Source organism: Erythrolamprus reginae, chromosome 4 (genome assembly GCF_031021105.1).
Source record: "Erythrolamprus reginae isolate rEryReg1 chromosome 4, rEryReg1.hap1, whole genome shotgun sequence".
NCBI classification, from domain to species: domain Eukaryota; kingdom Metazoa; phylum Chordata; class Lepidosauria; order Squamata; family Dipsadidae; genus Erythrolamprus; species Erythrolamprus reginae.
This window is the reverse complement of record NC_091953.1, coordinates 87,558,907-87,564,906: the sequence shown is the minus strand read 5'-3', so window position 1 is coordinate 87,564,906 and position 6,000 is coordinate 87,558,907.

The window sequence follows — 6,000 nt, the reverse complement described above, 5'->3', positions numbered from 1 at the left end:
CTGCCATGCACTTGCATGTGGGAGGTCCCGCCGGCTAACCCCTACCAAGGGACTTAAATGTGCGGGACCCAAAGACAGGTTCTCCCCAACTGCTCAGGTCGCCAAAACCACAAGCTTGGATAGAACCTGTCAATCATCCCCAAAGATGCTCAACAGAGAACACACAGTTGCTAAACCACCACCCAATTTTCCGCCCCTAACCTGCCACGGAGCGGGGGTCAGATCTCTATCTTGGCCCCCCGATTCCCTCCTCTAATTGCACCAGCTGGCGCAGAGACCGCTGCAGGTCCTGTAAGAAAATGGTGTTCCCCTGTTCTGACAGGTGAACACCGTCGGCCCGGTAAAGCCACAGCCTATCTACAGTGATGAGGGGATGGGCCACTACAACCCCAGCTAATTCCCTGACTATTTTACCCAGGGCCTTATTAACTCTCCGTCTAACCCGGTGAATGGCCCTAAGGGAAATGGCGTCCCTCCAAATGATCCTCGGGAGGATCTCCGACCAAACCACTTGCGTGGTAGGCCACACAGCACGAAGCCTCCACAGGTCTTCGCGAGCTTGGCAAATCAGGGGCAGACTGCCAAGCAGGCACAGGTCATTGCCACCGAGGTGCAAGACCAGCAATATGGGCGCAGCAATGGGATGCCGCCCTCCCAGTCCAACCTGGGCGCAGCCATGAGAAGCCGCCCTCCCAGTACATCTGGGCGCAGCCCTGGGATGCTGCCCTCCCAGCAACGTCGGCAGGAGACCTTCCCACCGCATACCTCTTCTCCCCATCCAAACGATATTGACCCAATGCCCCAATGACAGCTGGGTCCCCACGGCACTTCTGGCTGCTGAACGGCCGACCCAAAAAATCATGCTATGGCCGCACAGCAACGCCGTCGGCCTCGTATTGGCATGGCTACCTAGAAGAGGACACAGAGGACACAGAGAGGTTACCCGGCCTAAGACCCTGACCTAGATCCTCAGCAGGCCTAACATAACCCAAATATGCCACTGACCGCCAGCGGCTGATCTCCCGAATCCGCTGGGCCGGGAAACCCGAAAGTGCTGCGCTAGTGGCGCCGCCGATATGGAACGAATGTGTTCCATAGCCGGCGGGATCAATGCCCACTTTGGACATGGCCCTGGACACTAAAACCCAGAACTGATAACGGGTCAAAGGCATACCATCCTGGTGTTTAAACAGGTACCCTTGCCCCGACCCCCTTAAGCTACAAAAGTGCTGGAGAGCAGCCACCGGGCACACAGACTGGTCGGTGGCCGCACTAAGCTCTAACCTAACCCCTCTGTGCAGCTGATCTGTCTTGGAGCGTCTCACCAGCAGGGAGACACCCCCCTGCCTAAAGGCCAGATCAGAATACTGGAAGGCACGGAGCGACGTGTCAGCCTGCGAGGAGGCCATAGCCTCGCTGACCCGTAGGGCCCCAAAAAACATGACAAAAGTCGCTGCCCTAAAAAGACGGGCCTCGTACAGAGAGGCACACAGACTGTCCAAAGCTTGATTAATAAGCGACAGCTGCTCCACCGTCAGGGCCTGACGAGTATCAGAAGGGGTCCCCGGTCGCTCCCTCGCCCAGCCTTCCAACATCTTCCGAATGCGGAAGTCAACAGAAAAGTCCCTAAACCCCCCCGCCTTGGACAGAAAGGTGAGGCCGGCTAACTTGGACCTGATAGTCCTAACTGAAAGGCCACGCTGCCTAAGCTGGACACAAAACTCTGCCAGGTGCTCAACTGGGGCAGGCCAACTATGGGGGTAACCCCTATCCTGCCTGAAATCCCCAAACTCCTTACCTGCATGCTGGTAAGCCCTCAGGGTGCCTGGAGCCACTGAGAGGCCATAGCCCTGCAGGCCTCTTCTCTCCACTGCTCGGGAGCCCTCCCAAGCTCCAAAGGTGGTCGGGAAAAGCCTCTGGTGACGCTCGGGCCCACGGGGCCAGGGTCCGAAACCTGGACAACTGACCACGGGACAAGGCGTCAGCAATCCTGTTATCTAACCCGGGGACATGTCTAGCCAAAAACAAGGCGTTCAGGGACAAGGACCTGTGCACAAAATGGCGGACAAGCCGCATGACCCTGTCACTCTTAGAGGACAGGGCATTCACAACATGGACCACTGCCAAGTTGTCGCACCAAAAGTGCACAGTCTTGTCCCTAAACTGCTCCCCCCAAAGCTCTAAGGCCACTACCAAGGGAAAGAGCTCTAAAAAGGTCAAATCCTTAACCAGGGGGGAGGGCCTCCATTCCGGAGGCCAAGCAGACCAGCACCACTGGTCACCTAGCACAACCCCAAAGCCACAAGTCCCCACAGCATCCGAACACAACTGCAACTCAGCTTCCAAAAGAAGCTCGTGCCTCCAAAAGGACAACCCATTAAAACGTTCTAAGAACTCCCGCCATACACAGAGGTCAGCCCTGACCCCAGCGCATAGGCGAGTACGATAATGGGACAAACGGAGCCCCTTCATCGCACTGTACAACCTCCGGGAAAAAGCCGGCCAGGTACAATGACCCGGCAGGCAAAGTTGAGTATCCCCGCTAATTCCTGCAGCTGTCTAAGAGTGACCTTCCTGCAGCCCAAAACCAAATCGAGCTTACCTCGAATCTTGACTAATTTGTCTAGGGGCAATCTAGAAGATTGCTCCTCTGAGTCCAATTCAATACCAAGAAAGGTAATCTTGGTGGTGGGGCCCTCGGTCTTCTCAGGGGCTAGAGGCACCCTCAACTGAGCACAAAGGGCTTCGAAGTCCTGCATCAGAGCAAAGCATTGCTCTGAACGCGCAGGCCCCGCTATCAAGAAATCATCAAGGTAGTGAACGACCGAACCCAGACCACTGCTCCTCCTGAGTGCCCACTCCAAGAAGGTGCTAAAGCTCTCAAAAAGAGAGCATGAGACAGAGCAACCCATAGGTAAAACCCTGTCCACATAGAAACCACCCTCAAAGTGGAAGCCCAAGAGCTCGAAGTCGCCTGGGTGAATGGGGAGGAGCCGGAATGCCGACTTAATGTCACATTTACCCATAAAGGCTCCAACCCCACACTTCCTAACCATGGCCACGGCCGCATCAAAGGATGCGTACCGGACTGAACAAAGTTTGTCAGGAATGAAGTCATTCACTGACTCCCCTTTCGGAAAAGACAAGTGGTGAATCAACCTAAATTCACCACTCGCCTTTTTGGGGACTACCCCTAACGGTGATACCCTAAGATTTGGGAAGGGTGGCTCCAGGAAGGGCCCAAGGACCCTGCCCTCGGCCACCTCCTTCCGTATCTTAGGCCTAACGATGTCTTCATGTCCCACAACCGATCTAAGGTTGTCGGACATGAAGGCTTTCCTAACACCCATATAAGGGATCCGAAATCCCTTGGAAAAACCTAATAAGAGAGCAGCCGCTCTCGATCGAGGGTGGTAGTCCTTCAACCAACCCTCAAGTGCCTTAAGATCAATTGGGCTGGGCCCCTTTTCCCCCAGCAGGTGGGGCTGACTTTGCTGGGCCCCCTCCCTTCTTATCTGTCCCCTTCTTGGGGCGGGGGCACACAGAAGCGGCATGGGAACCCCCGCAATTCCCGCACACATGTCTGTACTTACAAAAGGGACGAAACCACGCCCCTTTTGCAGCAAATTCATGACATGCGGGGGAGGCGCCCTTCCCCGCACCCCCCGTGGCAGCCTTGGCAGGGGCGGAAGCTGTGGGCTCCTTCTCCATGTAGTGCCCACTATCTGTCCTGTCACACCCCTCCTTCCCTGACATATAAGTCGCCTGGAACCAAAGGTCTGGCACCACTATGTCCCAAGGCAGCGTGGGGTCAAATGCTACCCGCATCCTAAACCCCTTATCATAATGCCTCCATATGGTACCCTTATACTCAAAGTGGGCCCTGGCAATGAGGTCTATATATTTAATCAAGGCCGCGGCCCTGGTCGGCTGCCATTGAATCACTACAGTGGCGTAGGTCAGAAAAGCGTACAGCCAAGAGCTGAAGCACTTACTGACCTTGGGTTTCTTGGGTTTTTCCCCCGGGACTACCTCTTTATCCTGCTTAGGGACTTCCCGATTTAAAAGGGAAAAAAGGTCCACATACTCCCCACGCCATATAGTTTCCTTCACCGATGGGTGAAGGTGGAACCCTAGGGGAGTAGCCGGCAGCCCGCCTGGAATAGACCCTGCCTTCAAACTAGCGAACGGGTCCCACACTGTGGTGGCCCCCATCCCTAGCACCCCCATCCCTGACGGTTAAGGAACCAAAGGTGGCGGAGGCATGACCGCCGGTGCCGGTGGGGTCCACCCCCCTGTTCCCGACACCCCAGGCCCCAGCGGATAAGCCGCCCCAGGGGCCTGTGTCACCGCAGCATTACCCGGTGGGGACCAAACCTGGCTACAGGTACCTACCGGTGACCCCAGGAAACCAGCCCCACTTCCAAAGCCCGGCGGGACAAAGGCCTGACCGGGCAAAGGGAGGAGTGAAGTGGATGGCGTGTGTGGTGCAACCTCACCTGCCCCGAAGGGGGTTGAAGACATCCAGGGTGGCCCCGGCCTCCCGGGGCCCAGCAACGCCGCCATCAGCCCTGGCTGGGCCCTCTGCCCGGACTGGGCCGCAGCTTCCTCGGGGTCCCTTCCCAGGGCAGCCTGAGCAGACATGGGGACTCCTCCCGTGCCGGCACCGGACCTCCATCGTTCCAGCTCGTCTAGGCGCTCGAGGACCCTGGCCCAGGAAAGAGAGGGAGACAAGTCCTGTTGAGCAACAGGAGGCATAAAACTTACCCCCTCCACCGGACCCCCCCACCAGGGCCCCCTCCTGGTTAGCCCGAACCCGGGCTGAAGGCCTCAGAGCCCGCCTAGGCCGCACTACTGGTTGGGCCGGGGGGGCCCGAGCCTGCTTCTTCTTCGGGGCCATGCCCCAAGTATAGGATATACAATTAAAACAAGGAAACTTATGCTAAATATAAACAATGTATTCCTTATTAATTATGTATTTATTAATATTATTAATTATAATAGTGTTATTTATACTAATTTGGGAAGTGTTCTTGCTTAAACCAATTGAGCCGGGGTCAGAAAGGCACCGAGCCCAAAAAAGAGGGCAGCGATCGGCCTCAGACCCGACCGGGCAGAGGCAACAGTAAGCCGCCCCCCAAGGGCCTCACTGCCCCTTAGATGGTGAGCCCCCAGACCCGGAGCGCAGCCCCGATCCCGGGGGGCAGGCCGCACACACCCCGCCACCAGAGGCCTCTGGCCGCCGATCGATCCCCACAACTCCCGAGGGGAACGACGAAAACGATCTCCCCCGCTCCCGAGGGGGACAGGCACGATCCCTCCCCGCTCCCGAGGGGGACCCTCAAACCCAAAAGCGGCGAGGCTCCTCCGAGCCCCAAGCCGCAAACGCTTCTTTTCGCCGGATCGGCTCTTCGGCTGCCTCCAAAATGGCGATACAGAGCAGACACCCAGCCGAGTGTCTGCTCTTGACGAATGTCCAGGCGAAAAGGCTAAGCCCGGGCCTGCACGCCCTTTTATAGGGCTGGCAGGCCCCGCCCGGACAACATCACGATCGGGCCATTCTGGCCCGATCCTTGGCCGAAGTCTCGCGAATCTTGCGAGACTTCGGCCGAACAAACATGGTGGCTACGCCATGTGTCCAGCTGTCTTCCCGGCCCTCCTGCAAAAGGCGCTGGCGGGTAAGTCCGCCAGCGCTATTTGATTACAAATAAAATTTGATTAATTTCATTTTTTTAAATATATTTTTATTTATTTTATATGACTTACATTTAGACATCAAACAATACAACATTAAACATTTACACTTGATATATTTACAAAATTTAGTTTTTAACAATTCTATTTACTATACCTTTTTCTTAATTTCCACCCAGTTGTAAATTTTTTCCCACACTTTGTAATAGTCCTTATTTTGTTGGTTTTGAATTTCGTATGTTAATTTGCTAAATTTGGCGCAGTCTAATATTTTTTTAATTACCGTTTTTTTGTTTGGAATCTTAT